Genomic DNA, 20216 nt, shown 5'->3' with positions numbered 1-20216 from the left:
ATAACCTCTCTTACAGGGGAGATATCATCTGCTCCGTTGCCAATCAGTGTCCTCCCAGTCTGACTGCCATTCAAATTTCGAACCATTCCTGGTCGCAGCCCGATTGCAGAGGTCGGTTGTTGGCCCCCAGAAATTTACATGAATTAATTCCATCATCCTGGAGTTCATATCTTCTGCAGCCTAATTAACTGAGACAATTTAATGTAATTTTGGCCTAATCAAGTTATTACTATAACAGGAATAAGTGTACATTGGTCCCTTCATAATTAGATTGCTTGTTTGCCAATTACTGCATTGTTGCTCACTGTATATAATTAATGAGCCTGCCCATTGGTTACAATTTGCATTCTGTTTTGTCTCCTTGCATAATTGCCTAGTCTCTGTAAATAAACTCCTTCTAATTGTAAAAGAAGTCTAATTTCAAATGGTGACCTTCATCATTTAATTGTAAATCCAGGAAAATCTAAGGTGAGTTTCAATTAACTTTCTTTTGTTCATAAACTAAGGCCCACTTGGTTCCTTGGCAGTAATAATTAAAAATTCGTTCCAATTCTCTCCTCAACCAAACCCCTAGTTTATGAATATATATATATATATATATATATATATATATATATATATATATATATATATATATATATATATATATATATATATATATATATATATATATATATATATATATATATAAATATATATATATAAATGTACACATTTATATACTCTATATATACATATATATATTATACATATACACATATATATACATACATGTACAGTATATATACATATATATGTGTGCGTCTTTTCCCTACTAGCAGGGAGGTGCATGAGTACCCTTCCAGTTTTTCAGCAACTCTTTAGGGGTGAAGCTGCTAGACCAAAGCTCTTTTCCTAAGCTCCAGCGGAAACTGGTACCCATTTAGTGTTGAATGGAAGGTGGACGGAGGTCGGGAACGATCCCGGGACCTAAAAAATTTAACCCTGCACTGCACCACTAAGCCACAGAAACCTCTCCCCAACACACACACACACACATATAATATATATATATATATATATATATATATATATATATATATATATATATATATATATATATATATATATATATATATATAAATATATATATTTATATATATATATAAATATATAAATATATATGCACATACACACATATATAATTATATACCAAACATATAAACTATATATATATATATTATAAGCTTAAACTTGAATAAATAAATATATAATTATATAAATGTATAAATATATACATATATATACTGTATACGCATTAGAGGGTTTGTAACTTGTTCAAGTTTTTCTGATACTGCAGTTTCACAGTAGTTGGATAACGCCTTCAGATAGACAATTATATTTACCCTGAAATGCCACTAAAAGCAAATTGGGAAATGAACAAAAATAACTGGTGGTACATTTAGGAAAGTGAGATAAATAGTACGCGTTCAGCTATGGGATATGTTGATAAAAAAATATATTATTCACAGAGGCAAAATTTCCTTATTCTCTCGTGAATACTGAAATAACCCACACAATAAAAGTCAACTGAACTTCTTAGTACGGAGTAAAGCTTTCCACATGAGTAGGAAGACTTGATTTTCCTTCGTTCCTGGACTCGATCCAAGAATATCCTAAGATTTTACTTGATCATTCAGAGGACAAATTACTGTACTAATCATCATCCCGTCTCACATTTGCAAAGTAATGTCACTTTGCCCCATTATCAAAATTACAACAGACAGACAAAATTCAAATCTTTAGATTATTTAGATCGTTTGCCTAATTAGCAACCAACAGAAATCGCATCTTAGCTACACCCTGCATTAGCATTTGAATATTAAATCCTTCCCAGTTCTTCCTACTAATGAACCACCAGTTAGGACGTGAAAGCTTAGACGAAGCTAAAATACCTTATTTGGAAACATCACAACCGAACATTCGTCGTTCCTTCTAAATCTACCCGATGTGGATCCACCTTCGTCAAAGTCCAGGGTAAACTCATGCTAAGTAAAGTAGACGACCACACGAAGATCACGTTTATTAATATAATTTGTCGACCACACAATATAGAAATGGGTCTATATAATACTTTGACCACCAAGGGGCTAGTACTAAACACGGCGTCCCGAGGAGTAGGTGGAGGCATACCGGGTTAATATCCCGATAGGCCCAACCCCACTCAAATAAATTTTACTGAGAAGCTTCCAGAGTTTTGAAGTGCTTTAAATCTCCAACTCCCTTGTTGTCTTTCTGCCCCAGTTGAATTTTATTTCATCAGAAGGAGCAACTCTACAACTATCCGGGAATATGCATCCGCAGGGAATGCGTACTAAAACTTGACTATGGATGAATGGCGGTTATATAGTTTCAGAACTTTATAGGCTACTAGGCTGCTCGATTTTAATTATACCGAGTTACAACGACGGTTAAATTTGCTGTCTGGTACACCGAAATATATTCCAGGATAATAAAAATTTGTTAAGGAGGTTCGATGTTTCGTTAATGGCGTTTTATAGTACCATTACAAATGTGTAGGTGTGCCAATTATGATAAAAGCATGACACTAATAATGACGTACTTGAAAAAAGTCAAAGTAATCACCAGAAAATACATCTTAAATCGTTTTGTTTCCGCCATTTTCGTTGTCCTACACTATTTCGGTTGTTAAATATTACTATGTTTTGGATAATAACAACAAGAGAAACGGAAAAAGGCAAAAATACACATTCATAGAAGACAATGAAAAATGCGCTTGGTAAAACAAATTCCTGAAAGTGCACACTCACCAACGGCTGGGAAGTGACGGTTGTCAGCAGTTCCTATCTCATTATCTTGTCCTGGCTGCTGTCATCACTTCCACTTGTTGTTGTTCTTGTGGGGTCACCATTAAATGCTTCTTACTCAGTCCCAGTTCTTTCCAAGTTACCTCCAACACGAGGCATCAGCTATAAAACATCAGAACTAGGCCTAAACCCCATACCAACGCCCCTATTATGGTTCTCGAATCCAGTTCACTTAATTCTTACGTATTTCCAGTTTCTTCGTCACTATCGAAGGTCATCAACGCAGACATCGGCTTCAAGAGAGGCACCTGCCTGCTCATGTACACATTCCTTTAGGTTACCAAAATGTAAACAACGTGTTGGCAACACCGGTGTTGAAGCTTTCATGCTATGGCAACCATTCTGGCTTTGCAATACTGACAAGTGTTCCTGACGCTCCTTTTTTAACTTCACAAACACGATTACACCGCAGCAATTAACGAATTACAATAAAATTTATTCAAATGAAAGGTTCACGATCAGCTGCGTACACTTATACAGTCGACACAGAACTAATGACCGACAATTAGGTGATTCCGGTAACAGTCTTGAAGGGGGTGAGGTTTAGTCTATGTAACGGCGCCTCAGACTTCGTGTAACCCCACAAAAATCAGCGCATTGATTGGCTGCTAGTTCGCTGTTGTTCCTCGTCGATATAATTTCTTCTCTATAGTGCTTTATTCTTCTCTTAGACCGCTCTCAGAAACTACTATTCAAAACTGTTTTATGCTGAACATGATCTTCAACCTTGTTGCAATACAATGTTTGATTAACATGAAAGCAAGTGGGTTCAGAAAGCCTACGATGCGATGAAATTCTTAAGGTAAGGAAGTCTTGTGAAGCACAAGAAGAAATAGTAATATTTCTCTAATTTCCCAGACTATTTTGTTCGTTTCACCAGCACCATTTCTGGTCAGGGTGGATGTAATGATACTGTTACTGTTGTTTCTTGTTTGTGTTAACTGATTCTTGACTAAAGTAAGAGCACTGAGAGAGAGAGAGAGAGAGAGAGAGAGAGAGAGAGAGAGAGAGAGAGAGAAAGCTCCGTTTTGAGGGTGAAGAATGCAAGGAAGAAGAAATGAGCAATGAAGAGTAAAAAGTTAAGTAATGAAGAGAACCAGACCACTGAATTAACATCTCTCTGAGGACTGGCCCGAAGACCTCCTAGTGTAAATGGTTTGCTAGCAACCTCACCTACAGCTTTTTGGAATGTCATTATAATGATTAAATGAAACAAATGGGGCCTGTAAAATGTCATAATTTTCATGTCATTGTAATGGAACCCATGGACTTGGGGGAGGGACCTTCCCAAGGGGGCACTCTGGTAAAAAGCGAGTAGTTGCAACGCCGTTTGTGAAGCCACTTTTCTCTCATCAGATTCTCGACGTCCAAGTGACATGACGTCTTCAATAACTAACACCAGATTACGACACTACTTCAGGACAAAGTGTTCAGGTTCTCTCTCTCTCTTTCCTTCTTTCTCTCCCTAACACCCCTCTCTTTCTCTCTCTCTCTCTCTCTTCTTTCTTTCTCATCTCTAACACTCCTCCCTCTCTCTCTCTCTCTCTCTCTCTCTCTCTCTCTCTCTCTCTAACAAGCCCATCTCTCTCTCTCTCTCTCTCTCTCTCTCTCTCTCTCTCTCTCTCTCTCTCTCTCTCTCCCTTTCCTGTTAAGATAGTTGCTTCAATTACGTTGCCCAACATTTTTGACATTTTGTATTTCACCCTCTCTCATCAGCCCCCATTCCTATCGGGGCTGAACTTGGACTTAAAGGGCATCAGGAGTGTTACTATTCATCTCAGTGACCTGAAAAACTATGGATGAGACACTAATATCTGTTGTTTTCGGTCATTTTTACATGTCACCCCTTCCCACCCCACCCTTTGGTGCCAGTAATGTCTTACCCCCACAGTATTCTTTTCTAGATAGTAAGTCATATGTATATTAAGTTTGGTTGAAATTGCTCAATGCGTTTCAGAGTTATGCTGGAACATACACACATACACATAACATACATACCAAGATCACTATTGGTCCATCAGACATCTCTTTGTTCGCACAAAATAGAATGTTATTTCCTCAAAATTCTTATTCAAATGCAAGTCAATCTCCTGCTTTGTATGAATATTTTTCTCATTATTTAAACTTTCTTCTTTGTTTAATAATAATAATAATAATAATAATAATAATAATAATAATAAAAAATAATAATAATGCAAAACAAAAAAATTTACTTATACACACACATATACACATTTTACACACAACACAAATATACACTGTAATTATAAGATAATATATATATATATATATATATATATATATATATATATATATATATATATATATATATAAATATAGTATATATATATATACTGATATATATATATGATATATATAATATATATATGTATATATATATATATATATATATATGTACTTGTAATAATATATAATATTTGTATAATCATTTACATATATACATATTTATATATATGCCATGTCTATCAGGTATATATAAATATTAAATATATATATTATATATATATTCTATATGAAATATATATATATATATATAATATATATATATATATATATATATATATATATATAAATATATATATAATGGATATATATATATATATCTGTAATAAACTGAAGAAATATATATAAGCTGCAAATAAACATCAAAATAACAACTGCAATGCATGGAGACTGTGGAATTTCCTTGGCAAATATTTCTATATATATATATATATATATATATATATAGACTTCAATAATGTATATAACATATATATATATATATATTATGGCTCCGATATATATATATCCTCTTGTAAATATATATATATATGTTGATTCTATAAATATATATATTTGGGGTATATATATAATCCCATATATAATAAACATAGCATATAAAATATTATGATCCTATTATTTTATTTTCTATGCAATAAATATACAATGATAAATGGTTAACATAATCTCTCTTATGTCTCTTAAAAATCTCTAAACGTTAACATTTGTCATAATTATAGTATTTGATATATATATATTTTATATATATAAATATATATAATTAAATTCTATATATATATATATATATATATATAAATATATATATATATATATATACCTATATGACCATTCATTAATGTGTCATTGTATACATATAAAACTTTGGGGTTCTCTTAAAACCGAGCTTTCGACAATCAAAATAAACTAGTGTACAGGAAAATCGTGTTGAATACGTTTTCCTGTTATTTACTAGGACAATAACAAGCAATATGTGGGCAGTAGACACAGGAAAGTGTTTGTCGTTGACTGAAAAAAGTCTTGTTAAACAGTTTCAGTAGCTGACATATCTTTAAAATTTCCTTATCTACAGCACCAAGGACATAAACAGCCGCATTTCTAACAACCTCCAGTGTCTCCTGTCCACACCATTTTGAGCAAGAGCCGTATCGGCAGCTCCATGTTTCCGGGACCAAGCCCCAGCGTCTAAGGAAGGCTGAGGATGTGAGATAAGGAGTGAGGGTCACCTTCGGGGATTTTATGGCTCCGATACATAAACATCCTCTCAAAGGCGGAAGCCAGGCTGGTGGCGACCATAAATACAAAGATTTGGGGCTCTGCAAGGCGCCGAATCATGACCCTTTTTTAATATAAGCGATGCCTTGCAAATATGCTTTCTGGCAAGTCTCTCTTAAACCTTGATGACAGCACCATTACACAATTTTCTTGGAGGTCTTCTGTTCCCAGTGTTTGTTTGCTGTCATTGGCTGTCTGTATGTTTGTCATGTGCTTATCTTCTCTAAAGGCTGACTGTGGGAGGTACTTCTGTTCCCCAGTGTTTGTTTGCTTGTGTCACTGGCTGTCTGTATGTTTGTCTGTGCACAGATTCCCTCTGAAGTTTGACCTTGGAATAGTGTTTGTTTGCTTGTGTCACTGTTCTGTATGGTTCTTGTGATTTCTATAAAGTTGACTGTAGGGTATTTCTCTGTTTCTTATGTTTGTTTGCTTATCATTGGCATGTTTGTGAATTCCTCTTGGCTTGACTGTGAGGTACCTTGTTCACCAGTGTTTGTTTGCTTGTGTCACTGGCTGTCTGTATGTTTGTCTGCGCACAGATTTCCTATAAAGCTTGACTGTGGAGGTTATTCTCTGTTCACCAGTGTTTGTTTGCTTGTGTCACTGGCTGTCTGTATGTTTTTTCAAGATTTCAAAATGCTTGACTGATTTCTAGTAAGACAGTTACCAACACCAGTGTTTGTTTGCTTGTGTCACTGGCTGTTGTATGTTTGTCTGCGATACTTCCTCTGAAGCTTTTTGTAAAACAAAACCAGGAACGTGAAAATTTGTTCAAAGTTCTGCAGAAGTTTGCTTGTCACTGGCTGTCTGTATGTTTGTCTCGCACAGATTTCCTAAAGCTTGACTGTAAGGTACACTGTGTTGTCTGTATGTTTGTTTATGTGGAATATACCTCTAAAATCATATTCACTCTATGAAATACATTGTTTATAATTTGGATAAATGTCTTTATTCTTTCTCTTAAAGATTGACTGTGATACTCTGTTCACCAAACTGGCTGTCTGTATGTTTGTCTGTGCACAGATTCCTGTTTGTGTATTTTACCAGTGTTTGTTTAACTTACTGGCTGTCTCTGTTCATGTTTGTTGTGTCATGTCTGTATGTTTTTCTGCTGCACAGATCTCTAAAGCTGTGTGGAGGTACCTCTGTTCAGTGTTTGTTTGCTTGTCAGGCTGTTTATGTTTGTAATTTTCTCTATAAAGCTGCTGTCTGTGTTTGTTCGTATGAATAATAATTTTCTGTGAATTCCTAATAAATAATTTTACCATAATTCACTTGTTCACCAGTGTTTGTTTGCTTGTGTCACTGGCTGTCTGTATGTTTGTCTGTATCACAGATTTCCTATAAAGCTTGACTGTGGGAGGTACCTTCTTTGTTCATGTTTGTTCGGAAATGTCACTGAATGTCATGTTTGTCTGAACACAGATTTCCTGGCTTGATGAGAAAAGTTTGTTGCTTGTGTCTGTTGTATGTAATTTCAAGAAAGCTGACTTATTATCTCTGTTCACCAGTGTTTAAATGAAAAACTAAACACTGGCTATGTATGGCACAGATTTCCAAAGAAGGACTTGACTGTGGGAGGTACCTCTGTTCACCAGTGTTTGTTTGCTTGTGTCACTGGCTGTCTGGAATGTTATTCATGTTTGTTTGCTTGTGTCAAGATTTCCTTGACAAGATAAAAAACAAATGAGAAGACTTTTTCATATTTCCTATATTCCAGTGTTTGTTTGCAAGTGTCACTGGCTGTCTGTATGTTTTTCTTTTCTCATTTCAAAAGCTTGACTGTGGAATTCCCTTTGTCCTTTGGTGTGTTGAAAGTGCCTGTTAGTCTGTGTTTGTCTGTTGACAAAGTCAAAGCTGGTTCTGTCTTCTGTTTTCCATTTTGATCAGTTTTTGCTAAAGATTTCAAAGCTTGAGTTTACTGTCGGTTTCTCTGTTCACCAGTGTTTGTTTGCTTGTGTCACTGGCTGTCTGTATGTTTGTTCTGTTAAATTTCCTCTAAAGCTTGACTGTCTGGAGGGTACTTCTTTTCCTTCTGTCACTGGCTGTCTGTCTCAGTGTTTGTTTGCTTGTGTCACTGGCTGTCTGTATGTTTGTCTGTTTGTAAGAGTTCAAGTGTTTGGTGGCTGTCTGTATCCTCCTCTGTTTTCCTCTAAAAGATCTGGGAGGTACTTCTGTTCACCAGTGTTTGTTTGCTTGTGTCACTGGCTGTCTGTATGTTTGTCTGTGCTTGGATTTCCTCTAAAGCTTGACTGTGGAGAGTACTTCTGTTCACCAGTGTTTGTTTGCTTGTGTCACTGGCTGTCTGTATGTTTGTCTGTGCACAATTTCCTCTAAAGCTTGACTGGCTGGGAGGTACTTCTGTTCACCAGTGTTTGTTTGCTTGTGTCACTGGCTGTCTGTATGTTTGTCTGATTCCCATGGATTCATCAACTGTGTACCTGTTCACCAGTGTTTGTTTGCTTGTGTCACTGGCTGTCTGTATGTTTGTCAAAATGAATTTAAATTAAGATTTCTTCTAAAGCTTGACTGTGGGAGGTACTTCTGTTCACCAGTGATGTGCTTGTGTCACTGGCTGTCTGTATGTTTGTCTGTGCACAGATTCCTCTGTGGGAAAAAATGCTTGACTGTGGAGGTACTTCTGTTCACCAGTGTTTGTTTGCTTGTGTCACTGGCTGTCTGTATGTTTGTCTGCGCACAGATTTCTCTAAATTGACTGTAAAAATAAATTGACTGTGGGAAGGTACTTAACTGTTCACCAGTGTTTGTTTGCTTGTGTCACTGGCTGTCTGTATGTTTGTCTGTTTGATCAACTAACATTTTTTTGTTTGCTTGATGGCTGTCTGTATGTGTCTGTACAGATTTCCTCTAAAGCTTGACTGTGGAGGTACCTTGTTCACCAGTGTTTGTTTGCTTGTGTCACTGGCTGTCTGTATGTTTGTCTGCGCACAGATTTTCTAAAGCTTGACTGTTTGGTATTGTTCACCAGTGTTTGTTTTTGTGTCACTGGCTGTCTGTATGTTTGTCTGCGCACAGATTTCCTCTAAAGCTTGACTGTGGGAGGTACTTCTTTCACCAGTGTTTGTTTGCTTGTGTCACTGGCTGTCTGTATGTTTGTCTGTGTAGATTTCCTCTAAAGCTTGACTGTTGGAGGTACTTCTGTTCACCAGTGTTTGTTTGCCATGTGTCACTGGCTGTCTGTATGTTTGTCTGTATGTTTGTTGTTTGTTTGCTTATGACAGATTTCCTCTAAAGCTTGACTGTGGGAGGTACTTCTGTTCACCAGTGTTTGTTTGCTTGTGTCACTGGCTGTCTGTATGTTTGTTGCCACATTTCCTCTATGACTGTGGAGGTATTTCCTGTTTTTTTTGCTTGTGTCACTGGCTGTCTGTATTTGGTTTATTTTAAGCTATACTTTAGGGGTACTTCTGTTCACCAGTGTTTGTTTGCTTGTGTCACTGGCTGTCTGTATGTTTGTCTGTGCACATATCTAAATTGACTGTATGATTCTGTTCAATTTGTGTTTGTGTCACTGGCTGTCTGTATGTTTGTCTAAATATAGATTTCCTCTAAAACTTGACTGTGGGAGGTACTTCTGTTCACCAGTGTTTGTATGCTTGTGTACTGGCTGTATGTATGTTTGTCTGTATATTTATTTATAAAGTTGTATATACCTCTGTTCAAATTTGTTTGCTTGTGTCACTGTGTCTGTATGTTTTGTCTGTTAAAACAAATTTCAGATCAAAGTTGACTGTGGGTCACTGGCTGTAAAATATTTTGTAATATTTCCTGTTCACTGTAGGTACCTATTTGTTTTTGTTGTTGTGTCACTGGCTGTCTGTAAAATTTTGTTGAGACAGAAGTACTTATGTTCCCAAAAACTTGTCATTGTGAGCAAGATTTTTCTGTACTCAGTGTTTGTTTGCTTGTGTTGTATGTTGATTTCCTTGTTTCACTGTGGAGGTACTGTTCACCAGTGTTTGTTTGCTGTGTCACTGGCTGTCTGTATGTTTGTCTGCGCACAGATTTCATGCTTGACTGTGGGAGGTACTTTGTTACCAGTGTTTGTTTGCTTGTGTCACTGGCTGTCTGTATGTTTGTCTGTTTCCTCTAAAGCTTGACTGTGGGAGGTACTTCTGTTCCTCAGTGATTGTTTGCTTGTGTCACTGGCTGTCTGTATGTTTTTCTGCAAAAGCAAATTTCCTCTAAAGCTTGACTGTGGATCTGTTCACCAGTGTTTGTTTGCTTGTGTCACTGGCTGTCTGTATGTTTGTCTGTTGCACAGATTTCACTGGCTGTCTGTTTGGACTGTTGAGGTACCTCTGTTCACCAGTGTTTGTTTGCTTGTGTCACTGGCTGTTGTATGTTTGTCTGCGCCTTCAGATTTTATAAAGCTTGACTGTGGGAGGTACTTCTGTTCACCAGTGTTTGTTTGCTTGTGTCACTGGCTGTCTGTATGTTTGTCTGTTGACTGTCAAAGCTAAAGATTTCCATAAACTGTTCACTGTGGAGTGTTTGTGTTCACCATGTTTGTTTGCTTGTGTCACTGGCTTGACTGTATGTTTGTTTGCTTTGTGTCACTGGCTGTCTGAGTTTTCTTTCTAAAGCTTAGACTATAATGCTTGACTGTGAGGTACTTCTGTTCACCAGTGTTTGTTTGCTTGTGTCACTGGCTGTCTGTATGTTTGTCTGTGCACAGATTCCCTCTAAAGCTTGACTGTGGGAGGTACCTCTGTTCACCAGTGTTTGTTTGCTTGTGTCACTGGCTGTCTGTATGTTTGTCTGCACAGTTTCCTCTAAAGCTTGACTGTGGGAGGTATTTGTTCACCAGTGTTTGTTTGCTTGTGTCACTGGCTGTCTGTATGTTTGTCTACTCTGCTGTATTCATGTTGACACAGATGTTTGTTTCCTCTAAAGGCTTGACTGTGGAGGTTTTATAAAGCTTGACTTGGTTATCTGTTCACCAGTGTTTGTTTGCTTGTGTCACTGGCTGTCTGTATGTTTGTCTGTGCACAGATTTCCTATAAAGCTTGACTGTGGGAGGTACCTCTGTTCACCAGTGTTTGTTTGCTTGTGTCACTGGCTGTCTGTATGTTTGTCTGCGCACAGATTTCCTATAAAGCTTGACTGTGGAGGTACTTCTGTTCACCAGTGTTTGTTTGCTTGTGTCACTGGCTGTCTGTATGTTTGTCTGTACAGATTTCCCTAAAGCTTGACTGTGGGAGGTACTTCTGTTCACCAGTGTTTGTTTGCTTGTGTCACTGGCTGTCTGTATGTTTGTCTGTCTAAAGCTTGACTGTGGGAGGTACTTCTGTTCACCAGTGTTTGTTTGCTTACTGTGTATTTTGTCTGCGCAGTGGCTGTGGGAGGGACTTCTGTTCAAGTGTTTGTTTGCTTGTGTCACTGGCTGTCTGTATGTTTGTCAATCTCCTCTAAAGACTGTGGACCTCTGTTCACCATGAAATTCTGTACAGATTGTCTGTTTGTCTGGAGGTACAGATTCCTCTAAAGCTTGACTGTGGGAGGTACCTCTGTTCACCAGTGTTTGTTTGCTTGTGTCACTGGCTGTCTGTATGTTTGTCTGTGCACAGAGTTCCTCTAATGCTTGACTGTGGGAGGTACTTCTGTTCACCAGTGTTTGTTTGCTTGTGTCACTGGCTGTCTGTATGTTTGTCTGTGCACAGATTTCCTAAACAAAGTTGACTGTGGAGGTCACTTCTGTTCACTGGCAGTGTTTGTTTGCTTGTGGGAGGTACCTGTTCACTGGCTGTCTGTCATGTTTGTCTGTGCACATGATAAAGTTTAATGGACTGTAGGTACTTCTGTTCACCAGTGTTTGTTTGCTTGTGTCACTGGCTGTCTGTATGTTTGTCTGTGCATTTCCTTCTCTAAAGCTTGATGTGGAGGTACTTCTGTTCACCAGTGTTTGTTTGCTTGTGTCACTGGCTGTCTGTATGTTTGTCTGTGCACAGATTCCTCTAAAGCTTGACTGTGGAAAGACTGTTCACCAGTGTTTGTTTGCTTGTGTCACTGGCTGTCTGTATGTTTGTCTGCGCAAAGATTCCTCTGAACTTGACTGTAAGATACCTCTGTTCACCAGTGTTTGTTTGCTTGTGTCACTGGCTGTCTGTAAAATTGTCTGCGCACAGATTGGAAAGCTTGACTGTGGAGGTACTTCTGTTCACCAGTGTTTGTTTGCTTGTGTCACTGGCTGTCTGTATGTTTGTCTGCCAAGAAAAGCTTGACTGTGGGAGGTACTTCTGTTCAAGTGTTTGTTCACCAGTTTGTGTCACTGGCTGTCTGTATGTTTGTGAAAAAAGAACTGTTACTTCTGTTCAAGTGTTTGTTTGCTTGTGTCACTGGCTGTCTGTATGTTTGTCTGTGCACAGATTTCCTCTAATGCTTGACTGTGGGAGGTACTTCTGTTCACCAGTGCTTGTTTGCTTGTGTCACTGGCTGTCTGTATGTTTGTCTGTGCACAGAGTTCCTCTAATGCTTGACTGTGGGAGGTACTTCTGTTCCCCAGTGTTTGTTTGCTTGTGTCACTGGCTGTCTGTATGTTTGTCTGTGTACGAAGTTCCTCTAAAGCTTGACTGTGGGAGGTACTTCTGTTCACCAGTGTTTGTTTGCTTGCGTCACTGGCTGTCCGTATGTTTGTCTGTGCACAGATTTCCTTTAAACTTTATGGGGAGAACTGAAAAAAGTTTGATCATCAGATCTTGAGACAAAGAGATCCAACCAAAGAAAATTTCAATGAATTATGGAAGGTCTGTTATGGCCAAATGGTGTCATTACTTTTGCAATGGCTCTTAATAAGGGTATAGATCCTGTTAAATCTTGGGTTTTATCGATACATGGTGCCCATGAATGAAGTTTTGGGTAGGATAGAATACAGAATGAATTATAAGATATAGAATGAATTAGAGTCTAGATTAAGCCATGGTGGAAAACACAGCGATAAGGGCGTTGGTTTTCATTACTGACGGACCATAGTAAAATGCTGACTGTGGACGGGGGAGGAGGGTGTAAGGTTACTACGCAGACGCAGTATACTCTTTCATTTTGGCTGGCTTTGGGTGATAAGGGAATTTTTGAGATCATAACTAAATCATTTCTGTTGCTAGTCGTGAGCACTCCCTAATAGTTTTCTAGTTTCCTGTGTACATTTGTTGTTATATGAATAGCTTTTACAATAATATCCGTAACTGCAAACAGAAATTTATTTGTTCTTTATGTTTAAATTAATATATACTGCAAATGCACAAACACACACCTCCTAATAGGATAATAGGTCGTTAAAATTCTCAACGAAAGACTATATCATTCACTAAACCAGAAAATAATTTCCTAAAAATCATTGAAATCCTTTAACAGTTACGATATTCATTGGGTTCACTGAAAGTTTGTCAGAAAATCTCAGGAAGAGAAAAGGAAAGGAAAGTAATGAAACTCGCCTTCCCCTTCATAAAATCTATCCAAGGAAGAAGAAGAATCTTAAAGGATTCTATTTTCCGTATGGGGGAAAAGGGACTTCACAGTTAAGTGACTTTTCGTTTTGTCTTCAAGAAATTTAGTGAAGTTCTATTCGATTCTTCTCCATTCGTCGTCAAATGAGAGACTCTTCCAGCAGCAAGTTCCTCTTTTGTCCTTCTTCAGGGAAAATGGAAGAAGGTTTCTGTTTATCATCTGAAAGTTGCGTGTGGACTACAGTTGGCAGCTGGCGATGGTCAGTGTTTGCTATTGTTGTTGTACAGTAGATTGCGCCTGTTATTTCAGGCGAAATCTCGCCCCTACAAGATTTAATCTGTGCAAGTGAAGCTGGACATTTAAGAATCTAAAATATTAAGGGCGGGACTGAAACAACCTCATACCTACCGATGGTGCCTTCAATACAAGAGAAGATTTGTTGATAGAGTCCCATTATAGCAAAAATAGCAATGAATCAGAAAAAGGAATTCTCGAAAGGGACTAAGTCCAGGAATAGCAAGTACGTTGTAATGCCCAAACATACTCTTAAGTAAACACCCTAATAAACCACAAATATCACTTAATATCGAATTGGCATACACCCAATGGGAATTATAATAAGTACATCTATCAATTCCCAGGCGGGGGCAGATGCGCTTATTAGTTAGAAATCCTCTTGGGTGAATGTTATCCCAAGGTTTAGTGAATTCGATATTTAATCTTTTTATTTTGCTTAGTATTGTGGGTAGAAAAAGTTCAGTGTGATATAAATATGATATATATATATATATATATATATATATATATATATATATATATATATATATATATATATATATATATATGTGTATGTGTGTATGTGTGTATACATGTGTGTGAGACAAATTGTTGTGTGTTTGAGACTGAAATCTAGCTAGCTCCTGGATATATGCATTCTTGCACACCCTTCCAATCTTCGAATAATAGCCTTTCACCATATGTGATTCCGCACATAAATTTCCAGCACCTCTGAGTGAGCTTTCGTAGAGAAGGGAAGAGTTATCGTTCCTTGTTGCCATCATCAATTCTGGATTATTTCGAGCCGTAAAGAAAGTGTAAAAAAAAAGGGAGGAAATGATAAAACAGAGACGAACTCTTGCATGTTCCTGCACTTCTGGGTGTGCGTGTAATATCTGAAATGGATTCAGAACATAAAATGCTCTTCGTGGGTTTTGCCTGTGGGCAACTGAGGCCTCATTGCCGTTACAGAAGCAATGGGAAGGAAAAACTATATTAAGAATCGCTTGTTTTATTCTCTCGTCGGGCTGGAATGTTAACTAAGGATCATATGACCTCATTTCACGCGTTTGGCCGTTGTTAATGGACTCGTAATATTAGAGAGAGAGAGAGAGAGAGAGAGAGAGAGAGAGAGAGGTTATGCGTGTGTGTGGGTGTGGGGAAGTTCACCTCACCATATCTGGCATGGGTGGATAATTTCCTTTTTCATGTTTTTGTTTTTAACAATTTTTAAAAAATCAGTTTTGTGAGACATAGATAACAAAACTAAGAGTAACATTATCTTAATGTGTTTACTCTCTCTCTCTCTCTCTCTCTCTCTCTCTCTCTCTCTCTCTCTCTCTCTCTCTTGATTAAATTATGAAAATCAATTTCAACAAGCGCTTGTATGTATTTACATAAATAAAAACTCAATTACATAAAATGCAATTGTGGATGGGCATGAATAAATGTTTTTAATATGCATGGCAATATAGTTACAAATAGAATATATGCATACATGTATACATACATAAAAAGATATTTACGTAAAAATAACTTCTCTTCATACCTCTATCATCATCATATATATACATACTCATATATATATATGTATATATATATATATATATATATATATATATATATATATATATATATACTACATATATATATATATATATATATATACATTATTATATATATATACTGTGTTGTGTGTATGTGCATGTATGTATAACCCAAGATGTATGTATGTATGTATGTATATTATGTATGTATATATATATATAACATATATATATATATATATATATATATATATATATATATATATATATATATATATATATATATATATATATATATATATATATATATAATGTGATGTGTGTGTGATGCATATACAATGGCATTTGGAATGGATATAACGTATCTTAAAACCTTAAAGTCCCTAGTCAAAATATGTGGATCCCTTTCGGAGAGTTTCCACGAGAAATCAGATGAGTCTTTTCTCCTAAAATCAAAGATAACGATGTTTTTTACTCCTATAGGATGCTCAAAAATTGCCAAATGATGATATTTAAAAATAAAACAAAAGGGAATAAAACGCAAACTCTGTCAACTGCGTGTGGATATGGTCCAGAAAAAGAAAAAATCCATGAAAGCTGAATTTTTGAGAGAAAACTGGATGTTCTGGCACTGAAAAAAATAAAAATAGAAGGGCAATTAAAATTGTGTCAAGCTGATAAAAGTACAGCTAAAAAGTACAGAATAAAGGATGCCACTTATAGCTTACATAAGATTATGTGGATGGGTGATAGAATGTTTTACCGTAAATATTCAAATCATGCAACATGATTAAGTAAAAAGAACTTAAAATAGAAAATTTGTATTGTATGGAAATGGAAAAGAATGAGAGAGAAAGGGCATTTTATAAGGTCTGAATCTGTAACTGACTTAAGGAATGTGGAGGGTAGTTGTGCTAGGGTGATCTGAATGCAAAAGTAGATGACAGAAAGTGATGGAATTATTGGTTGTGTGGAGTTCCTGACGTTAATGAGTCTCGAGAGAGTTTTGTGGCATTATGATTGGAAAGGGGACTGTTGGAAGTAGATGGTTTCCAAGAATAATGTTCTTAAGTATACTTGGAAGAGAGTAAATTATAACAGAGTTTGCTAGATTATTTGTTGTTCTACAGTGGGTGGAAATGCAAGCTGATGGACATAATGGTAAGATAAGGAATGGTTGGAGGTATATCGGATCATTATTTGGTTGATGCAATAGTTCATATATATATATATATATAATTATATATATATATATATATATATATATATATATATTATATTTATATAATATTTATAATATATATGCCTGTCCAAATAGATTAATAAAATCCAGCTACCTCAGGTATATGATGTGTGTGTGTGTGATAAATGGACGGAAAGGGCCCATTCTAATCCCGACACAAGTGCTGTGTGTGCCAGAAGCCTCCTGGTGGTGGATGGGAATATTTGAATCATAATAAATCTGTTCATTTCACAAGACACACACATAGGGGTGGGGATACACATGGGAGGGAGACAGATGGATTTATTATTTGATAAATAATATATATATTTGTAAAAATAAAATAAATATATATATATATATATATATATATATATAATATATTATATATAATGGACCTTATATGTGCTATATAAATATATACATATTGGATATATGTTGTATATTTATTCAAATATTTTTCTAAATCCAGACTATATCTACGTTAATAATAAAGGAAGTTTAAGTCATGAGTAAAAGACTAAATTTTATTAGCATAAGTAAAAGGACATTTAATTAGAAAACACCTGTAAGACATGGATGATTACCTGACTGTCATTAAGAGAGATTTGCTTTAATGAAAGAGGAAAACGCGGATTCATAGAAAAGCAGTGTCTTTCATTTATATTTTTATCAGGTGAACAAAGACCATGCCAGACGAAGGGAATAAAGTTTTGAAAAGTATTTGTTAGATAAATGGGAGACTGAATTCTGCATCTCGCTAATTCCCTGGAATGAATGCTACAGTAGAAAATCATTTGCATTTGACTTTGTCGTGTGCAAAGTTGCAGAAGAAGAGCCCTGAATAATACCATTTATATCTACACGTGAAACTGAATAAAAATAAGGGAGGTGACTGGAGTTGATACTTATAATGTAACCTTCACCACATTCAATCTTTTTCCACTACGTTAATTGTCTAGACATCACAAAAGATTGTTTGATTCATTTATGAAATTGAACGTTTTCAGCCATTCAGCGCTTGAGACAATGAAGAGAGGAATTTCAGTGGTTCACAACAAGATAAAAAGATCAAGAAAATAAAGGAAATGAAGTACAAGGATCTAAAGGTGGAACTGGGAGAAACCCCTCAGTTGCACTAAGCATAGTTAGAGAGGTTGGACAGCAAGACTGAAGACAGGAAGAGGAAGTGGTGGTAAAGTAAAAGGCTAAGGATCTGGTGCAGCTAGGGGCAGGAGGACGCTGCAAACACCCTTTAGTAATGCCCACAGTGCACCATGTGAGGTGAACTGACGGCACTAACCCCCTTCCGGGTTTCATACCGTGATGATGTCCAGGCTACTGAATCACTAATCAAGGCCCTCAGTTCGGACGTTTCAAAGCTTTATCAGGAAACAACAAAACACCGAAAATATGAGGCTTTTGCGACGTCATCGGAAGAGGTCGTGATGATGACGTGCCACTGAAAACGTCGCCAAGACGGGTCGAGCATCAACAGACCCTCAATATCAATATTACAATTCTTTTATTACTGATCAAATCTGTATCACCAACCTGTTTATGAAACTGGAAGCAGATCAGATTGCTTAATATTTCCTGACTGAAGACTGAAGTGTCTGAGTCTGGAGTAATGAAGATGAGCAATAAAGAACAGGAACATGTTCCAGGAGTCATGAAGCCTGGTTCAGTGAATAAGACTTTCATGGAACACAATTTGGAAGAGGATTAATAATCTATAATATCCCTGGACAGGATGCGATCTGGATTGACCCGTTACTCTCCAATACCTGTCTGTCGTAAATAGCTCTACGTATTGAATCACGAAGTCTCCTTCCATAATGACTCCCAATATGTTTTGTTTTTACTGAAATGATTAACCTTCCTTCGACAAGGAATGAAACAGGAAACAAATCAGGTCGAACCATAATGAATGCATAACATTCAATTATCATCATTAATTGTAATAATGGAATGGAATATGAAATTTTGGTAAAAGGCCATTCAGCGCTTGTGGCAACTGAAGGTCATTCAGCGCTGAAAGGGAAATTAATGTAAAGGTTTTAAATAAAGTAACAGGAGGAAGACCTCGAAGTTGCACTATGAAACAATTTTTAAGAGAGGGTAAGGAAAGTAAGATGAAGAAAAAGAATATGAGCGGAGGTACAGTAAAATGAATGAAAGGGGTTGCATCTGGGGGCCGGAAAGGAACACTGCAAAGAAGCTTTAAGTAATGCCCACGGTGCACCACGTGAGGTGCACTGACGGCACTACCCTCCTACCGGGATCATCAGTACAATAATTATTCCGGTCTCAAAAACTGCAGCGCTGGAACAAAGAGTTTGGTTTGTCCTTTTTTCTGTAATCATAAATTGGCTGCTCAGATCGTCAACACTTCTCCCAAAAACAACAAAACCTAATTTCCAGAAAAATTCTGATCTGTGAATGAGGTCACTTATCCTGGCTTACACAAATTCTTTCCAGAGGAATTTCGTTAAAACACGAACTCTCACGCGACCTTAATCATGACCTCCTCTAATTCTGTTGATGGGGAAATTGCACGAGACTGTAAGAACATTTAATCAATTATTTTCCAGTTTAGCTTTTTTGGTCCCATCAAATGTGGATGTGAAGGAGGCTTCTCATCGACCGTGGAGCGCTCTCAAGACCGTTTTTCTGATGTTCCTTCTAATTAGAAGTGTCCTTATCTCCCACTTCTATTTAGATGAGTTCCTAATGGAATGAAACAGAGAAACAAATCAGGTCGAGAAGCATAAGCCATAATGAATAAATGGAATATGACGTCAGCTCTCAAATTCAGCTAACAAAAAAGTTCACAACAGGAGAAACCTCGAATTTAGCCTAAATTTTTGTTGAGGGGTGGAATGAGTTCACATTCATGAACTTTAATTTTTCAATTTGTTTTTTGCTTTTATTTAACTTCCGTCTGTCTGTCTGTCTGCCTGTCTGAGTCTGTCTGTCTGTCTGGTCAAATCTTGGGATCATCAGTCTTAATTATTCCTGTTTCAGAAAACTGTCCGATGGAACAAAGAGAGATGTCCTTTTCAAATTCTGTAACAATTTTTGGCCCCTGTTCAGCAAATTCATTCCCAAAAACCAACAAAAGAGGTCAGAGTGATGCTGAGTGACCCTAGAGTGTCCTTATCCTGAATCTCAGGATTCCTGTAGAAGTGAATAACTCGTTTTAACACCTTCTTTCACGCGGCCATAATTATGACGTCCTCTAATTCTTTGATGCTGCGA

Source organism: Macrobrachium rosenbergii, chromosome 26 (assembly GCF_040412425.1).
Source record: "Macrobrachium rosenbergii isolate ZJJX-2024 chromosome 26, ASM4041242v1, whole genome shotgun sequence".
Taxonomy (NCBI): Eukaryota; Metazoa; Arthropoda; class Malacostraca; order Decapoda; family Palaemonidae; genus Macrobrachium; species Macrobrachium rosenbergii.
The sequence above is the reverse complement of the archived record's forward strand: the minus strand, read 5'-3'. Positions refer to the sequence as shown.